The sequence below is a fragment of the Gopherus flavomarginatus genome, chromosome 1 (genome assembly GCF_025201925.1).
Source record: "Gopherus flavomarginatus isolate rGopFla2 chromosome 1, rGopFla2.mat.asm, whole genome shotgun sequence".
NCBI lineage: Eukaryota > Metazoa > Chordata > Testudines > Testudinidae > Gopherus > Gopherus flavomarginatus.
In genome coordinates this window covers 195,702,373-195,723,198 of record NC_066617.1, presented here as the reverse complement: position 1 = coordinate 195,723,198, position 20,826 = coordinate 195,702,373, and positions in this window count along the sequence as shown.

Sequence of the window (20,826 nt, the reverse complement as noted above, 5' to 3'; positions counted from 1 at the left end):
ATGCCCTACTACCTTCCAGCATTTTACAAACAACAACTTCAGATCATCTACTTTGAAGAAAATGAGAATATTGTTTGAGAATCCAGCTCTTTGATATCCATGTGTGCACGTTCTTGATCGGATTTGCCCAAATCACCTGTACATGAAACCTGAGAAGCATGAATTTGATATGGCTCCAATGGAGTTTGTGCAATATATCATCTCCTTGGTGGCCCTTGCTATGGATCCCTGCAAGGTTGTCACCATTACCCAGTGGCAGGCAACCTCAAATATACACAGGATACAGCAGTTCCTCAGGTCCGCATCTTTTAACTGGAGATTCATCAAAGTCTTCACCAACTTAGTTGCTCCTATAATGACCCTCTTAAAAAGGGGACTAAGTTAATCTGGTCCACTGACATGTAGGTGGCATTTGACCTTCGGCATTTGAAAAAGGCATTCATTTCAGTCCCCACTTTGACCCATCCGGACCACAAAAAGACATTTATAGTCAAGATCAACATACTAAACTTTGCAGTAGGTGCAGTCCTCTCGCAATCCACATACCCCCACCAGCTGCTCCAACTCTGAGCCGCCTTCTCTCAAACTGACCCATACAGAGAAAAACTATGTTACATACGACTGTCGTGGGGCAAGTGCACCCTGTCGACTCTTTGGGCAGGATGAAGGCAATTATTTCCCTGCAGCTGTATCTTTACAACCACACATAAAGATGAGGATTTTACCACTAGCCCTCGGGATAGCAAGGCCTAGTGGTAAAAGTCAATGGCCACTCTCTCTCTCTCTCAGAGTTATGTGGCCTGATGGCCGTGGTCAGGGTGATGGTGTCTCTGGGCTCCTAGGTCTGTGCAGCTCCTAGAAGCTCCATCACTCCTTGGGCATCTGCAGGAACTGGGATGGTTGCCTGGGTCTCAGCGTCTCTGGCTTCTACCATTTGCTGCTTGCAGCATGTGTTCTCCCTTTTCAGCAGACAGCCCTGAATGAGCTGAGCTGTTCTCCAGCCAGAGCATGCCCAACAGGGGGCATGGCCTCCTCAGTCCTTGCGGTACCAGTGCAGGGCAAGTGCACCCTGTCACAAAGACACAGAGCTCCTTGCCATCAGGGCCACTTTCAAGGAATAGTGTCACCTCCTTGATAGGGCCCATGCCTCTGGCCAAGTCTGGACATATCACAAAAATTTGGAACATCAATAGACAACACAATGACTCAACCAATGTCAGATTCATTGGGACATTTTCCTCTGTTTGACTTTATAATTACATGACATCCAAGGACTAAGAAGAAGAGGCAGAAGACTTGTCCTGCAAGAAGTACTGTGAAGTGAAGCAGGAAGTACTCACCCCACCCTTAAACCTTCCCACTTTGTCTACAGAACCATCCATGGTCATCTGACTGCCCCATCCATTCTTTTCTCCCAGGTAATCCATCTGTGGCCACAATCTGCATGTCTCTAGGAATCACTAGTATCTCACCAGATTCCATCCTCCTTCACAGGAATTGTTTCTACATTCCAAATGGCAGCTCTTGGCTTCAGGTGATAACGTGGTGCCGTGATTCACCCATGTCAGGACATTTTGGCCATTTTATAACATGGAAACTGATTGCTAGGTAATTCTGGTAGTCAACCCTATGAAATGATCCTAAAAACTGTTAGGCTGTGCAACCTCTGTGTCTGCATGAAGAAACTACAAGCCAAACCGGTGGGACTCCGTCACCCCGCCCCACACCTCCACATATGTGGTACTTGCTCTGCATAGACTTCATTGTGAATTTATCATGATTGCAAGGGCATTCCATTATTCTTTACTGTGGTGGACTTGACACAGATGATTTAGTTTATTCCCTGCCACATCATTTCCTCTGCCCAGAAATCACACAAGTCTTCCTGGTGCATGACTTCATGTATCAAGATATGCTTACATGCATCATTTCAGATAGTTGTCCCCAAATTGTTTCTTGGTTCTGGCAGGAATTTGTCCATGTCTTCAGCTCCAAGCCCCTCCTCTCAACAACCCACCATCCAAATAAAGGACCAAATTGAAAGAGTCAATCAGATCTTGGAGCAGTACCTCTACTGTTTTCTAAATTTCCATCAAGATGATTGGCTTCCACTGTTATGTTTAGTCGAGTTCACATACAACAACTTGATCCTTGTTTCAACTCAGCTGACACCATTCTTTGAAAATTTCAGTTTTCACCCCTAGTTTCATCAGGACCTACTAGAAGGCTCTGTTGTCCTGGTGGCCCACAGATCTGGTCTTGCGCCTTCAACAAATAAACCAGGAACAAAAGGAGCACTTAATTGTTGCTAAAGACTCTTATAAACATTACATCAAACAAAAGTGACAATCCGCCTCTCACCTTATCATAGAGGATAAAGTTTGGATCTTGACCCAGAATTTGAGAAAGGACCACCCTTCCACCAACCTTGACCACCTATGTCTGGGTCCTTTTTGGATCATCATACAGATATACGCAATGACCTTCAGGCTTCAATATCTACTGCCCTCAAGATTCACTCATCTTTCATGTTTCTCTGCTTAAGCCATTTGTCTGCAACCCCTTGTCTTACTGAGTAGACTCACTTTTACCTCCTCCCCCCCCCCACAGTAATAGTCCAGAGAGAGGAGAAATATGAAGTCTATCAAGTCTTCAATTCCTGACGGTTCAGGGAAAGCTCCAGTATCTGATAGACTGGAAGTGGTATGGGCCAGAGGAGCAATCCTGGTAACCAGAAGAGAACGTTCATGCTCCCAGCTTCCTGTGGAGATTTCACCAAAATATCCTGACAATCCAGAGCTGTGAGAGCCCACAAGAGGGCAGTATTGTCAGGAATTCAGCTAGTTTTGGTCACAATCACCTGGCAAACAAATATTCTTTCACTAAGTGACTGTGCTCCTTCACTGGACAGAACAGCCAGCAGATTAGCATGCCTTGTAGCAACAGTAGCACCGTGACCGCTCAATATTTTCTATGCCTGAAGCTGTCTCAGACCTGCTTCCTGTACCTGTCCTTGCTCCACTCCATGACTGTTCCTGCTCCAGCCCTAGTTTCTACCTTCCTCCAACCTCCTTAATTATTGACTCTGACCATTGACTTATCTTCTGACCATGACTCCAGTTTTTTTCTTCCAGCTTTGCTCTGACCACTAGGCCTGACTCCTGTGCTGACCACTAGGTTGCACAACCTACACTCTAGTGTGTGACATACAGCACCGAGGACAATGGAGTCCTGTCCATGATTGGGACCTATATTGCTATACAAATAATATCCAATTCCTTCCCCATACTTTGAGATCCCCTCTTTTCCAAGACTGATTCATTAGGAGAGTTGAATGAATAATGGATTTTTCAGTTCACTTATATTAAAAATGTTACAGTACAAGATTCTTTTCTTTCCATACTTAACCTACCAAAGGAGATACAAAATTCCAGATCTGAGAGAGATGATATTGCATGATTTCAGTTATTGGTCAAAATATAGAACTTTACCAGGTAATTCCAGCTGATGTAATTTGTTTCTTGTTTAGTTGGCTATTAGGCAAAAGTTAAAGAAGAAAATTTGTCAGAGAGAGTCTGATTTCTTACTGAAGAATCAAGCATTTGTATGTAAAAACTTCATTAATGTTGGAGAAATTTAGCAAAACAAACTATAATTACAACCTTGAATTCCCTAAATTACAACTACAAGGTGAATTCAATTGAATCTAAAGATAGTACAAACTACATTTTAACTTCCTTAAACCTTACTGGTGATGCATTTGATCTTTGTTCTATTAATATACACACAAATAATTCTTTAAAATCTCACTTATTAGCAGGGTGCTGGAACAATGTGTACAGTGGAGGTGCTGAGATCCATTGAACTAAACTATATATCCGGTCTATGATGGAAACCACTTCAAGCTAGGGGGTCTGGCAGCACCCCCAACACCCCTAGTTCCAGTACCTATGCTCATTATTTGTAACAATTTCAAACTCAAAGAGGAACAATATGTCCATCCTGCTCCTGAACTACATTTCCCTGGATACCATAGGGCTAGAGCGAGATTCACATCCTCATCCAAGCACTAAAATCTCCAGCTTCTAGGCATGTACTTCTGTTACAGACAGGTATTTCCTGCTGTATGGAGAATACCCAGTGAAGGCAAAACCTCTCAATGGCCATCCTGTGGCATAATCCAATACATAGACTCAGCTTCTATGCCCCCCTCATAAGTTATTGTTTTGACAATCAATAAATTGTATTGTCCCATAACGTAATTTCTCACAAATATTTAATTTTTGCAGAGATGCATTTATTTATAACCCCTTTAGTAATCAACTATTAAATTGTAAGTTTTCTTTTAAACACTTCTCCTTCCCAATATGCTGTCTGTGTTAGGGTCAAAATCTGCCTGTTTTGGCTAACCCCGGGTCACAACAAAAAGAGAAAAAATATATAAATAAAAGTGTGCATGTATGCACACAGACATTCTACCTAACAACTCAGAACTAATATAGCTTGTGTTTCCTGTACAGGTTAGCTTTGACCCAGTCTAGGCAACAATTGGAGACTTTCAATATAAAGAACTAAATTGTGACTTGTAGGTACACACTTATAGACTCATAGACTTTAAGGTCAGAAGGGACTATTATGATCATCTAGTCTGACTTCCTGCACAATGCAGGCCACAGAATCTCATCCACCCACTCCTGTAACAAACCCCTAACCTATGTCTGAGTTATTGAAGTCCTCAAATTGTGGTTTGAAAACTTCAAGCTGCAGAGAATCCTCCAACAAGTGACCAGTGCCCCATGCTGCGGAGGAAGGCGAAAAACCTCCAGGGCCTCTGCCAATTTGCCCTGGAGGAAAATTCCTTCCCGATCCCAAATATGGCGATCAGTTAAACCCTGAGCATGTGGACAAGACTCACCAGCCAGCACCCAGGAAAGAATTCTCTGTAGTAACTCAGATCCCACCCCACTATACATTCTTTATACTCTAGTTGTGGGGGTAATGGAAGTGGGAAGGGAAACTAAACATTTTCATTGTCTTTATATCATAGGGTTTTAATTTTATGTTCCATGTTTTTAATTCTTCAATATGTATTTTTAAAAATTACTTACTTTTGAAATTGCACATTCCTCAACACCTTGATGTGGCTTCTTATCATTCCAGGTGGTAATGCCTACTTGTGTAAATTAAAAATGAGGGGTAGGGAGAGGGAAGAAGAGTTCCATAACATAATGTCATATTGGATTTTTTTGAACTCTTGACATGATATCTGACACTTCTGGTGTGTAAATAACAGTGGGCCATTGAGCACTGTAAGCAGACTAATCTGTTCATGAATTCAAGGTGATCCTGCATTGTTTCTTTGGCAGTGAAGGATAAATGGTTAGCTTCTGTCTTTCTCTCTCTTTTATTATGGTTATTAATGGCCACAATAGCGTTAGTGTTCACTGATGAGGCTGAAAGTTTAATACAGTCACATCTGAAAAAATAGGCTTAATGTAAACTCAGCATGAAGAATATTTCTGCAGTGAACTGAATCCACAAAATCCTTTCATAAAACCATACATCAGAATGTAGACATTAACTTCTATACCAAATTAGTATGAACCATGTTCTACACAAACTAATTGATAAATTTTACTTTAACTGACATCCAGGCAACAGAGAGAGCCTTGCTGGAAACTGTTGGCAGACTCCTCCCCAAATGACCTTCAGTGTAAGACAGAGGTACTCCAAATATGATGTGAATTTATTACTGTCTTCAGCACTTACTCAAAGAGACATAGTGAACAATGAAGTCAAAAGAAATAAGACTATCCATCATCTCCACATGGGCAGTGAGGAAATGACTGATGTTGTAACTGTATTTCAATGGTTCTATATTCTGCAAATAGGTAAATGTGGAGATGATATAAAATTAAAAGAATGGGTTACTGGATTAAAAAACAGGCAAGTGACTGATTTTTTTTTTGCTTCAAGATTCATAATCATATTCCAGTGTATGTCTTCCAATTATGGGACCTGATCCTCCCCATACTTATGCATATGCTTAGCTTTACCCATAAGTTGACCCACTGAGTTAAATTGGAAGATTCAAGTGTGCAAAGTTAAGTATGTGTAGCAGTGTTTGTTGAATCCGGACCTTAGTTTGCAGGCAGGAATGTTCCAGTGGCTGTCTGTGCCATACAAACAAGAACAGTAGGAAAGCACAGTGAATGAGTAAAGTGTGTTCCTTTTCACTCAGGAAAATTGATTCAGGTTGTGCCATTTTCAATTCTCATTACAAACTTTGCCATGAAAACAGAATCGAAATGCTTCACCTTCTTAAATATTCTAGAGTTCTCAGACTCTCCTTTTTCCTCAGCTGAGTCTGGTTATCTTAAAGGGGTTGAGCTTTATCCAACTTTTGTCCATACTCTTCTTTCAGAGTAGTTTCACTTTTGACTAACCAAGCATTCTCTGGCTCACTTGCTGACTGACGCTCAGTTTTCATCAACAGCCCATATGGGGATTTTTCCTAAAGTTTTAAAAGAATGAAGTGCTTAGCTATGCACGTGTTTTCATTTTAAGGGGATTACACAAGAAGCCTAAGAAAATTCATACAATAGTTAACATTGCACATCATAAGTGGGCAGCAAGTCAACATCACTTTATTAATATTTACAACTCAGTCAATCATCTCCAGGAAAGGCCTGTGCAGGAAATTTCTGCTTCATCTTAAAGGGTACATCCTGAATTCAGAAGCAAGTACCCAATTTCATCTGAATCTCTCTCCCATCTCTCCTCATCACTACTACTTTTATAATTCTTTGTATGTACTTTTCTCTCTTCACTCTTTAAAGTCTATTTTGCAGTACGTTGTTTATTATGTTGGGGCAGATTCTGCAATCATTATTTATTTGAAGTAACTCTCACATTGGTAGTCCTTTTTACTTCTAGGGGCTTTTGCAGAATCTGGCCCACAGCTAATAAAATCAACTACCCAGAACCAAAAAATGTGTTTTTTCTAAGGAGTTTGTATTCTACTATTAAAATTGTACTTCTTTATTATGACAATTGATGTTAAATAAACACTGAACATAGAGAAAAGGTAAAAAAATTCTAAACATTATTTATATCAATAAAAGTCTAAACATGGGCCTTTTCTGTTGATATAAAAAGTAGGAAAATAATACTGCAAATATTAACAAGCTGGTTTGTCTTACAGTAATTTAAATACCAAATAAAGAATGTCAGGTCACCTACCTGTACTGCTAGTTACCTGAATGAAACTCTCCATGTGTATTGAGCAATAGTTGGTTAAGCTATAGAAACCTTAATTGGCCTGATGTAGTTTGGGCAGCTCTCAAATTTCAGACTTCTACCACTGAATTCTCTTTAACATGGTTTTAAGGATGTCTTTGGCTATCATAGAATAACAAGTATCTTCTTTCTTACATCTCTAGATAAAAGAGCTTTCTTTAAAACCTCTTAAATACAAACATTCTCTTTAAATATAGACATCTGTAGCAGCATATGAATATGAAGGATATAGACCAGACAAGCCTGAATGTTGCCTCAGGGCTCTTTAGTCACATATTAGGGTGTGACTTTCGAAATGACTTCAGGAAGTTAAACCCTCAAATTCCATTGAATTTTAAGGAGTGGGGTACCTTTTTCCTTTAGACCCCTTTGAAAACCATAACATTAATGTGGCATAATGGGAAAATCTCAACATGCTTCAACTGGCAAATATGAAAGTCTCTGTTCTGTTATCACTTCTTCTCTGGGTTAGTGAGGACCCATGTAGTTGCTTCTTTTCTCATGTTCACATATAGATGAGGGTGTCATAACATTTCTTCCCAGATCTGGACCTTAGCGTCCAAAATATGGGTGTTAGCATGAAAACCTCCAAGCTTAGTTACCAGCTTGGATCTGGTAATTGCTCCCACCAGCCAGGAATTATACAGTGCCTAGCTCACTGTGGTCTCCCCAAAACCTTCCCTGGGAGACCCCAAGACTCAGGTTCCTTGAGTTTCACAACAAAGGGGAATAAACCATTTCCCCTCCTCCTCCCCTCCAGGTGTTCCCTCCCTGGGTTCCTGGAGAGATATACAGAAGCAAGCTCCGTGAATCTAAACAAAGGGATTCTACCCTCCCTGTTTCCAATCCTGGAAACACAAGTACCGAGAGAGCTAATCTCTCTTCCCCCTTACCCAGAGGGTATGCAAAGTCAGGCTTAGTAAATCTAACACAGAGAGATTTTCCCCCTGACTTCTTCCTCCCACCAATTCCCTGGTGAGCTGCAGACCCAATTCCCTGGAGTCCCCACTAAAGAAAAACTCCAACAGGTCTTAAAAAGAAATCTTTATATAAAAAGAATGAAAAAGGACATAAAATATAGTCTCTGTATTAAGGTGACAATATACAGGGTCAATTGCTTAAAAGAAAAAAAAATGAATAAACAGCCTTATCCAAAAAGAATACAATTTAACACATTCCAGCAACTACACACATGTAAATACAAAAAAAACAATATAAACCTATTGTCTTACTATCCTTGTACTTACAACTTGGAAACAGAAGTTTAGAAAGCCTGGAGATAGACAAATCACTCTCAGAGCCGAGAGGGCAGACACAAGACAAAGAACAAAGAACTCACACCCAAAACTTCCCTCCACCCAGATTTGAAAAAGTCTTGTTTCCTGATTGGTCCTCTGGTCAGGTGTTTTTTGTCACCCCTTTCCAGGTGAAAGAGACATTAACCTTTAGCTATCTGTTTATGACAGAGGGCTCTTCCTGGAAATAGCAGGCACTCTCGTCTGAGGGCTTGTCTACTCTTGTGAGTTATAGCACAATAAAGGAGCCCTGGGCGCATTAGCTCACCACCTGTCCACACTGGCAAAGCACATGGAGTGCTCTGACTCTGCGGCTACAACACTGCCAGTCCTCCACCTTGGTGAGTGGAATAACGTTTGCTGTGCCCCCACTGGAGCGCCGTGGTGCCAGTGTGAATGAGATGTTTCATTTCTGCGCTCTGATTGATCTCCGGAAATGTCCCATAATCCCCTTTAGTCAAGTGGCCACTCTTGTCATTGTTTTGAACTCGCTGTAGGAATGCAGACATGCCCTTTTAAAGCTCTGTTTCTGACATCTGGCTGCCAATCTGCTCCGGGACAAAGAAATGTTGCTGGCTTTGACTGAGTGAGAAGGGGGTGGGGGAGGGAGGTCTGCTGTTGTCTGAACTTACAAGACAGCATGTTGACATGCTTTCAGCCCCCCCAAAACCCAATCTCTGTCCCTCCACATACACACAATACACTCCCTGTCACACTCCACCTAACCCATTTGAAAAGCACATTACATCCACTTGCATGCTGGGATAGCTACCACAATGCACTGCTCTTTGTGGTGTTGCAAGAGCTGCTAATGTGGCCACACAAGTGCGCTTCCAGCTGAGAGTGTAAACACTCGGCAGTGTTTTCCCTGCTGTGGTCTCTGAAGTCTGCTTTAACTCCCAGTGCTCTACAAGTGCAAGTGTAGCCATGCCCTGAGCCTGTCAAGAACTGCCAGGGAATGCCATCTTTCAGATGAAATAGTGTGTTTCGGTAGTCATGTCGTTAAAGGTCTCCTGGCATTTCTCATAAGAACGAGTGTGCCTTGGCCAAATTCCCATTCATGTTACAGTATTATTCCTTCCTAAAATTCTTCTGCATTTTCAATGGAATAATGTATTCTGCTTCACTTAATATCATATCTGCCTTATTACAGAGCAGCTCTGGGCTATTAATCTGATGCCATGCTACTTTACTTACATGTCTGCATTTCAATGATGGGTGAAATGATTGCTGCATAATATGTAGAAGCCATTTTATGGACAAGTACTTTAGGTTATTTGAACCTCTTTTGGTTTCAAAAGTACTTACTAGCCCTTCTGTTGCAGTGCACTGAAGGGAAAATCTAGCATTCCACAAACCCTTGACCTTCAGACCAGCTCCTCATGCTTACTTTTTTTCTGGAGAGGACAGAGACCCATTTCCTTTGAGATCACCAGTGAGTAATAGCTCCAGCCTAAACTTTGAAAATCCAATAATTCTTAGATTAAACAAAAGCTATATTTATTTTCATAATAAAGAGAAGACCTCCCCACCACCAACAAAAAGCTTTTAAACTCACAAGCTTAATGTGGAATTTATGATAAAACCCTAAAAGCTGGCACTTAAAAATAAGTTGTATCGAAAAGTAGACTTAAAAAAAAAAGTCTTTTTCCCAGCTGCCATAATGGATGACTCTTCCCTCTATCTTTTGTTGCAACATTTGGAAAATGACATTTCGCAGAGTACAACCCAGTTAATTGCAAAGCTCCCTAGCTTCTGAAGTAAAGGTTTCTCAGATTAAAGTGCATGCATTGTTTGGAGGACCCCATGTGTTCTTCACTTCTCAGTTTGCCCAAATGCCCAACGCTGATAAGAGTCCAGTGGCAGGCAGCATAGTCGAGTGGATAGAGTCTTGGACTAGCAATTGAGTGATAAGGGGCTCTATGCCTGGCTCAGCAACTGACCAGTTGTGTGACCTTGGTTAAATCACTTCATCTTTGTTTCCCTTCTCACCCTTTGTGCATCTTCTCTACTTAGACTGTAAGCTGGCTGTGACAGGGACTGTTTCTATGCATTTATACAGTGCCCTAATATCAGTTGCAATTTCTGGGTCCTACCTTAATCCAAGTAAAAAATAAGAACAACAACAAAGTGACCAATAACAGCACTTCGTTGTTGCAAACAATTTGAACCCAGAGCAATAATTTTCATGTTGTAATACAACTTTTCTTTCCATAAATGAATATACCTTGAGTGCTTCTCAGAAATTGATATTTAAGCACAACTGGTAGCTCTGCTCATGGTTTAGAGAGGACTTTTGTGCTACAGACATCCTCCAGAAACAAGACAGCAAACTTGAAAAAAATTGTTTGGTATATTAATACACATTTGAGCAAACCATTCTAATACTATTCTGTGCACATTCAAATATAGCATAATTGAGATCACCTCACTGATCATAATGATTTTCATTATTTGGTTCAGAACAGCAGCAAATGCCTACCTATTGTTAGCCTTTGTTCCAATTTTTTTAAAGTACTGGGGCACCCAAGCCTATCATTACATTGGGAACACCACTCAAGTGACTAACATTGTGCTTATTCAAGATGATTTGTTCAGTTGTATCTCTGCATCCTCATGAAAATTCCCTGGCTTCAATAGATTTCTGAGCAAAAGTTTTAAAGGGACAGACAACACATCTAAAATGTAACATGTTATATCTTAGAACAGCTTGTGTAGGTTTGGAAAAGGTCATAAATTTACAAGCAAGAACTATAGAAGCCTAAGTCCAACATGTAAGTGCCACTGAGGTCCTGAAACCTCCCGCTTAGCTTCCACCTAGCTCTGTCGGTGCCTAAAGTCCCGAGGTGCCTACATTTCTGCCAGTATTCATGAATAATGCTGCCTCACTCTAGGTGCCCAGGCACCTATCTCACACATAAGCCCCAGCAGGATCCTCAAGCTAAGCATTCCCCTGCCTATCTCACCTCCGGGGTATGATCTGGTAGGCATGCTCAGTCCACATAAAACAGCCAGTGGAGGAAGTGGGGATATTGTGGGCCACTTTCAGTTTCTTCTGTTGAAGCTGTTCCACTGCGCCAAATAATTACATATGCATTGGGCATGAGACTGACTCCATAGCCCAGTGACTAGGCACCCCTACTCCAATGACTTTATTCATACACAGTGGAACAGCTGCCCCAGAATATCCCATAGTGGGCAGGTCACTTTCATGGGAGGAGGGGAAAATATGAATTCAAATCACTTCTCCACATCAGGCAGAGGGCGGAATTTAAACAGGTCTCCCACATTACAGATGTGTGCTCTAAACACTGGGCTAAAAGTTATAAAGAGAGCTTGTAATGCCACCTTCTTGTTTTTTTGTTGGTTTTGTGCAAGAAAGGATTTAGATGCCTAACTCCAAGAGAAGGTTAACAGCTGTGAATCCTGAGTAGAGATAGGTGCCCCCCTCTTGCCCAGACTTAGATGGATTATACCTTTGAACAGTGGGGTTTAGGCCTATTGGCCAGGTTAGGCAGCTCCCTGCTTCTTATGCTGGCTTTTGTGAATCCCTTTCTTAGGTGCCTCACTCTTTCTAAGCATTCTGTGGGGAACCTAACTCAGGGCTGTGGATTCCCCTGGGTGACAAGGTGCCTAAATATTGGGTGCTGCAATACTGAGCTTTGCAATGCCTAAGTTCCTTTGTGGATATAGTCCAAGAGACATAAAAGTACTGTTTCTGTGATAAAATATTTGATTATTTTAGCATATCTAGCCAAGATTTTAATAAAAGATTTGCATGATTGTTGCTTACAAATTTACAAACATTCAGTCTAATTCGGTCTAATTCTTGATATTCTGGTCTTATTGACTAATATAGGTTTTGGACTTGTGACTTGGGGCACATTTGTCTTCCTGTAGGCATTTCCATTGGATTTCCTTGATAAATACTCTGGACCCTGTAAAGAGGTCATGTATAAAAGTGAGCTCAAAAATGTAGACCATATATATATTCAGAATTGAACTTTAAATTGTATAAAAACTGATTTAGTTAAATTGGTGCAAAACAATGTGGACAATCAGTGTAGCCCTTTCTTATATCAATTTAGCTTAAGTCATTTTTTGTTAATGTGGCTTGCACTGGCTTAACTAAATTAGCTTTAAATCACACCTTTAATTAAACTTCTGCAACTTTGGTTAGAGAAGCCAGAGTCAGAATTTTGCCAAGTGGCTTGCTTTGTCCTTTGTGAACATACATTTGGATCCTTTGCTTCTTGTTGTGGATGCTATGAATTATTTTGACTGCTGTTTCTCTGGCAGGATAATTTTAAATGAGACAATGTGATTAATATGAGAATAACTGAAATACAGTTTATAAAAGAAAAGATAATTGAAAGCTTTCAGAAATGCCTCTTCTCTCTTCACTTGATATACCATGGCTATTGGAGGTAAAATGTGTTTCATTAGCTTCCATAGCATGATTATATCATCTAAGCTAGCTCTACAGTTGACAAACAGGAAGAATGCAGTTTTGATAAATATGCAGTTCATTTTTCAAATACTGTGACTTGGCAACTTTCCAAATAAGCACACTGATTTTTATGACATTGTGCAATTTGAAAAATCACATCCTTAGCTTGAAATAAACATCAGTGCTGCGCATACTCATGAAGAGTGCTTGTGTCAATACAAAGGTCTGTGCATCATATGTTGGTATCCCACTATGCTATGCACCACCATCCAATGCAATGCCTTTTGGGAAATTTTCTCAGTGTGTTATGGAATAGAAATGACTTGCCCAGGGATCTCTGGGAGTACAGAATCAAGTTCCCAGCATTCAGCTTTCTCCATCCTATAATTACACCTATATTCCATAATTTTCACACCTGTTTTAAAAAATTCCACAAACCCACCTGGCACATTTCAATGTCCACCACCTCTGACAGAAACACAGATCCTCCATAACTCTGTGCTACTCTCATGAATGTTACAAATACAGGATGCATGATTCTCCTGTATTTGCAGGACTACAGGAAGTACTGCAATAACAGGATATCCAACAATGTCTGCAAGGACAGTTTGCTGAAGGACATAATGGGGAAAAAAACAATTCAAGGTTGTCAGTGGGGATCACATAGCAGCTGCAGATGATGGAGCATCACTTCTGGGCCTGAGAAAAAATGCACTGACTGATGGGTTGCATAGTAATGCAGGCTTGGGATGATGAGCAGTGTCTGCATAACTTCCATATGTGAAAAGCCACCATGTTCCTGGATCTGTGTGCTGAGTTTGCCCCAACCCTCCACTGTGAGACCCTGACTGAGAGTTGCATTGACAGTGGAGAAGTGAGTGGCAATCTCACTCTGAAAGCTTGCAAAGCCAGATTGTTTCTGGTGGTGGGATATCATTTTGTTGTTGGGGCTGTTGTCATGCAAGTGTGCAGGGCCATTAGTCAGCTCTTGCTATACTGTGATTCTTTGTTCTGTGCAGTATAAAGGGGATTGATTCACATCAGTGAAGTTCCCAAACATCAGTGGGACAATAGACAGTATGCACATCCCTATTTTGGCAGCAGCCTACCTTGCCATTGAGTATATCAACAGAAAGGGCTAATTCTTTATGATTATGCAAGCACTGGTGGATCACAGGGACTCTTCACTGACATTAGGGTGGCCTGATCAGGGAAGGTGCATGACAGTTGCATCATTAAGAACACAAGATTGTTCAGAAAGCTTCAAGAAGGGACATTTTTCCTGACTGGTGATATTGAAATGCCGCTGGTGATTCTTAAGGACCCAGCTATCCCTTGCTCCCCTGGCTCATGAAGCTGTACACTGGCCATCTCAAAGCACCAAGGAAGGATTCAGCTGCTGGCTTGGGAGATGCAGAAAGACTTGATTGTGTGTTTTGTAGATTGAAGGGAAGCTTGCAGCGTTTACTTACTAGATTGGATCTCAGTAAGAAAAATATGCCAATAGTCAAAGCTACCTGTTGTATATGGCACAAGATCTGTGAGGCAAGGGGTAAAAAAAATAGCTATCACCAGGGTAGAAGTGGAACAGCTGTCTGCTGACTCTAAACAGCCAGACACAAGGTCCAGTGCAAGATCTCTATGTGGAGCTATGTGGCTGAGGGATACTTTGAAAGAACAAGGTAATAATCAAACAAAGTAGCGTTCTGTGCTTATTTGTTCTCTGGGCATGGCACTTTGGGTGCTGCTAGGAATTGTGTAGTGCTCTACGTTTATAAGTATAACTATGTGGGTTTTTTATGACACTATGAATTATGTAGTGCTTGCTGTATATTTACAAGTACCAAGTGTGAACCAATGAATGTAATTTTATTCCCTCCCTCAAAAAAAATAGAAATATATGGAGTAGCAACAACAGTGCAGAGAAACAATGTGCCAAAAAACATAGGTAATGTAATACAAACTTTTAACATAAATTAAAGGAGTGTGACTTTGAAACTGTAAAAGTAGCAAACATTTCTGTAGTTCGTTGTGACTAAACATGCACCACCAATGGTTCTCACAGGTCAGTGTATGTGAAGCTGTGTTTTTTCTTGCTGTCCCTTGGCATGGAGTGGTAGGGGTAAGGATGCAACCCATGATGCCATGTGGTATGTTAGGCAGCTATAGGGAGCAGTGGAAGTGGAATCTTCAAGGACTACAAAAGGGGGCTGCCTGGGATTTTTAGACTTCTAGGTGAACCAGAGTCAGCAACATTTGTGTTTTGCTGTATGAGAGGACCTATTATGTCTACCTATTATGGAGGTCTTATACACTTATGCCCTTTTCTGAAAATGTTACCCATGGCCTCAATTCAGCAGGGTATTTAAGCTATGCCTAATCCCCATGAGGAACATAGGAACATAAGAATTGCTATACTGCACCAGACCAAGGTTCCTCTAGCCCAGTATCTGACAGCTGCTGTGGCAGATGATTCAGAGAAAGATGTAAGAACCCTACAGTAAAGAGATGTGGGTAATCTGCCCCACTCCCCCCCGCACACACTTCAGTTCTCATGCTGAGCCTTAGAAGCTAGACATTGGCATACATCCTGAAGTCAATGGACTACTTTTTGCTCAGAATTGTGTGTGTGCTTAAGTACCTTGCTGAACTGGGGGCGGTATAATCCTGTTTTACCTTAGACTAATGGACCACAAATTGACTAGTGAGTTGCTCCTGCTTCATCCTTACACCCAATATTGTGGCTTCAATACTCTCAAGCAGATCAGTGTAAAAAAACAACAATAAATCTAAACATCATTATTCAATATGTTTCTATCACAATACAAAGCCAGCTTCCCAGCTTGGGTAGATCAGCATTGCTCCATTGAAGTCAAAGGAGCAGCACATCTTTGTATCAGCTAAGGACTGGCCCCACCACTTTTAGTACAATGGTTGACATTAAAAAATAATCATTTGTCTTATGGTAATATAAATGTTTTGCCACAGCATTCATTATAATAGGAAATATCATTCTAATAATAAGTGTTGCAGGAAAGTGAATGCTTTCTTTTTGCAGTTATCAATGGTGGTGTTTTTAAATCCAATTTGACAAAAGGGAAAGTTAATAGTTGAAATGAAATCTAACCAAAACTTTGAAAAACATTGAATCAGACACAAATGCAGGACATCATATCCTATGCGCCATTAACATACAGAAAATACTGGTGTTTTATAGCCTGTGTATTTGCATATGACTGTTGAACTCTAGCATGCCAAGAGTCTGTCTTACACCATTAGAATCTTGACTTTAGCAATACAGTACATTAAACAAACACTAGCAGAAAAATGATAGCTGTTATAAAGCTTTTGAGCAACTGTTCAGCTTTATGTTCTTGAGACACTTACGGAAAATTGCTTCTAATCTCCCTCTAAAGGAAAAAAAATAAAGCATTCAGAGATATGCAAACACACCAGCATTATTCTGTTTTCTGTGCTTGGACAAAATAATTTTTAAAAAAGAGATTAACTGAAAAGCAGTGATCTGTTTTACCATTTTTTTAAATAAACATGATCATTTGCATGAGGCTTATTATTAGGAATAAAATGTTTGCTTTCACGTGTTGTCCCCATTTGACCTCATTTTAAATAACTCAAAATGCTTCTAGGCTAACAAAAAAACAATGTGTGTGTGTGCACGTGTGCGTGGGCATGTGCGCACGGGGGAGGGAGAGAGTTCTTTAGTTTAATTTTTTGCATGTTGCATCATCAGTGATGTAATGACTCCGTGATGCAGAACATAGACCAATATTTGACAATGTGTCAGAAATAATTTTAAAAATCAAGTCAGGGTCTGAATATTTTTAGCTCATCTCTAAGCATCATGTATTTTATAACAGCTTTTGTCTTTTTGTTCTAACACTTGCAGAAATTAAAAGTGGAGAAAGTTTGGATGTACAACCTGTATTTCTGTAGGTCATTCTACTGAAATAGTCTGAGTAAATCTGATGTGTTTGTTAGGTACAAAAGATATGGCTGAGTCCAATATATTAAATGAATCCTAGGTTTGTAAAAGAAAACCTCTTTTGTCATAGGAAAAGATAGCACTCTGGGAGCCTTAAGTATCTTCCACTAAATTATTATTGAATCACAGTTAAACTGTCATTTTTGTCTTACATTTGTAATATAATTTTTCTAATTGCTATCTATAATGTAACTGATGGTTTACAAGAGCTTACCGTACACTGTGGCTTACAGACCACAGGTTCCATAGCGCACAAATAAATCTTTATTTTTTTTCCTTTACTGAAAAGCTCAAGCCTGGAAATCGAGATGAGATGGAGAATTTTAATTAAAGCATTTACAAGAGTGCTATAATGAGAATTTACTAAGGACAAAAATGAAAACAGTGGACAAACTATCCTATTAAAAGGATTGTCTGAGAAACATGTCATCTAAAGGCTTTTTAAGGAATGTGTAATCCTTTTGAAAACAGCTGTTTTGCTGAGCTGTTATAGGATGCTAGGACTTTCATTTTATTCAAATTCATTAAAATGCAAATAAGTTTTCCAATAAAATGAGGTAGTGTATGACCAGTGAAATGGAGGGCCAGTGAGTGAAGGCCAATTTGTAAAATGGTATTGCTAAAATGGTGATTGCAGAGAAAGATGGGCTGATCCGATTTGAAAATGCTGAAATGAGATCAAATTTTGATGAACACGGATAGTAATTTACTGGTAGTTTTTTGTTTGTTTTTGTTTTACTTTTTGCAGCCGATAAGCTTCATAGCACAGTTCATTTATTGAAGAAAATATGTATATTACTATCATGGAAAAGAAGGGAATGTACATCCCAAGTAGAGTTAAAAATGCTGCACACAGTCCATTCATACACCTGCTTCACTGATCACAGCTTACATTTATTTAAGTATGCTTTACCACAACCTTAAATATGTCAGTGCACTGCCTTTCTTAACTTTTATCATTTTATGATGAAAACACACTCATTTTTATTTAAAACCTCCAGCATTACCAATAAAACATAAGAGGTAAAATTCTGGCCCCATTGAAATCAAGGGCTAAACTCTCCAGGACTTCAGTGAAGCCAGGATTTCACTCCAGAATTATTGCATAAATTAGTTTATAAAAGATATCTCCAAACATGGAAGTATAACACACACATCATTTGGGTATTTTTCTAACCCACAAACTCCAATTCTGAATAAGGAAAGCATCCTTATTCCCGACAACACTTAATCACGTGCTTAACTTTAAGCAGATACTTAATTCCCATGGGTCTGAAGCATTCCCTTACATTTAAGCGTGTACTTAAGAGTTTTGCTGAATTGAGGCCTAACTATGCAATTTCTTGTAATGGATGGGTAGCATGGAATGTCAGTCCATATCTGCTCTAAAAGAGTAGCTTAGGAAACATTAGCTTTTCCCTTCCAACTGGAATTTAAGATGGACTCTGACAGAAAATATTTTGCAGTCTAGAAATACACCACCGTGCAGAGGGAAAAGTTGACAACCCCCCAGGATTGGCCTGGAGTCTCAAGGAATTAAAGACTGATCTTTAATTAAAGATTATATCATGAAAATAAACCTTCAGGAATATGTCCAACTGAAACTGGCAACACTAGAAGAGGGTCACCACAAAGATTTAAGTGAGGCTTACAAAGTACTCAGGTGCATAGGCCTGGTGCTGTCACTCTTCACAGGGATGAATTCCACTTCGAAAATATTCCTAATACATTTAAAAATAAAATGAACAGTTTTGCATGTGTGTTTAAATATTTATTTTAAAGTTTTGTCCTATCACACCACGACACAAAGCTTTTTTACTGCAAAAAATGGTGTAATTTCCCCATGAAAATGCTGATGTTTCACCTGGGATAAGTGTGTTAAGACAATGTCTGCTATGAATATTTATATTCCCTGGTGGAAATGACAATATGTCTACTTTGAACTAATCCATGTCAAAAATTGTGAAGTTGAAATAGTTAATTTCACACAGCTCTAATGCTTTCGTCATGTATACCCATGAATAACCAATCAGTTTTACACACATTTAACCATGCCACTTCATACCTGAATAGTAGCAATCCAAATATATACTACCTCTCTTTCTGGGGGGAAAATCTAAAAGAAACCTTGTCATGTTGCAGTCAACATGGTAAATTACAACTAGCTTATATATTTTTAGATACTTGAATCACAAAAGTATTTGAACCTTGAAAGGAAATAATATGGGTCAACAACTTTGCTTTATATTTATTTGAGAGGAACAGGCCAAGGGATATTGGGCAAAATCCTAGCCCCATTCAAGCTGGTGACAAATCCCATATTAACTATAGTGAATTTGGGAGTTTGCATATTGACTAGCAAAAGTTTGGAGAGGGCCCAGTTAGAGGACTGAGGTGGAACTTCAGACCCCCTTGCTACTAGGGTTGCCAAGTGAACACCCTTGCCCCACCCCTTCTCCAGGGCCCCACCTGTGCTCATTCCATCCCGTCTTCCTCCTTCCCTCACTCACTCGTTCATTTTCATGTGGCTGGGGCAAGGGGTTGGGGTGTGGAAGGGGGTGAGGGCTCCAGCTGGGGCATAGGCTGTGAGGTGGGGCTGGGGATGAGGGTGTGGGATCCAGGAGGGGGCTCTGGTTTGGGGTCTGGGGCTGCAGGGTTTGGAGTGTGGGAGGGGGCTTCACATTGGGGCAGAGGGTTGAGGTGTGGGATGGTGTGAGGGCTCCAAATGGGGGTGTGGGATGTGGGATGGGGCTGAGAATAAGGAGTTTGGGGTTCAGAAGGGGGCTCTGGGCTGGGGCAGGGGGTTGAGGTGTGGGAGGGGTGCAGGCTCTGGGAGGGAGTTTGGGTGTGAGAAGGGACTCAGGGCTATGGCAGGAGGTTGGGGTGCAGGAAGGGGTGAGGGCTCTGGCTGGGGGTATGGGCTCTGGCTACGCAGAAATACCTGACTGTGCCTCTGTCTAGGGGCCACAGAGATTCCAGGAGCCTGCCTGCTATTTCTGGGAGCCTGCCTGCCTTAGCCCCGCTGTGCTAATGACTGGACTTTTAACGGGTCACTGTCAAAAACTGGATGCCTGGCAAACCTACTTGCTTCCCCTCTGCACAAGGATGGGTTTTACCCAAACTGCTCAAGCTCTTCTTCCTTCCCCACTGTAAGGAAAGGTATATTTAATACACCAGGATCTAAATTCTGGTGCCTTCACTCAGTTTTCACTCAATGGCAGCTTTGCTGAGTAAAGATTGACTAAAATTAAGAAATAGAATAGAAGATTATCTTTTATATTGTGATAACATATAGAAATCCCAATTGGCATTATTGTCCCATAGTGTTTGTTGTTTTACAAACATATAGTCCCTGACTGCATATTTTTTATTGTTCCTCATTTAACATTTGAACAAGTTTATCTAGCTGCTTATTTCACATACTGTATTTTTTATCTTTGAGCTATACCACCCTGATTCTTATCTGGATATACGTGTATGTACTCTGTAATGGCATGTCAGGCATTTATACTCTTAGTCTCTTAGTTTTCTTTCTAATTCCCTTAACATTGGTACATGGAAGTCAGTGGAACTATTTCAAACCACAGGCCCTTATGGTATCTTTCAGTAACATCACTGGCAGGGTCCATAGGATGAAGAGTTGACCTTTGATCATATACTAAATTAGCAAACAAGTCTTTCCTGTTGCAGAGCAAAGTCATAATCCAAATGCATACAATCACAGAGCCAGAGCTGGAAACAATGGCTGCTGCTTTTGTTAATGAAATTAACCTCAAAAG